The following is a 511-nucleotide window of genomic DNA, read 5'->3' on the forward strand; positions in this document are numbered from 1 at the left end:
CTTGAACTCCCGCTATCACTATTAGAAAGTCAGCACAATGTAGTAGCAGCTTCTAGCGTCTCCTCCAAACAGAAACAAGGCAAGTCCTCACAATTAGGGGCCCCATTCCTACAGAAATCAATCTGAAGACCTTCGGCACCTACAAGACCCACAGTTACGCACCAGAACCATTAAGATGCTTTAAATGTCAACGATTTGGGCATCACAAAGAGAAATGCAGGGCCTCCCACAGATGTGCCATCTGCGCATCCAACCACAAGACTGACACCTACCTACGCAAGCTGAAAGAAGGCAGATAGGTTACTGCCAAATGTCCAAACTGCAGTTCCAGTCACCACGCATGGAACCTAAGATGCCCATATATACATACGTACATACATACATACAAACACACACACACATGATGAAAATAGCTATAAGAATGAGCATAATAATTATTATAACTGCAATACTGATAATAATGATGATAATCATGATAATGACTATAATGATAATAATCATAAAAAATGAC

The sequence above is a fragment of the Penaeus vannamei genome, chromosome 2 (assembly GCF_042767895.1).
Source record: "Penaeus vannamei isolate JL-2024 chromosome 2, ASM4276789v1, whole genome shotgun sequence".
In the NCBI taxonomy this organism is placed as follows: Eukaryota; Metazoa; Arthropoda; class Malacostraca; order Decapoda; family Penaeidae; genus Penaeus; species Penaeus vannamei.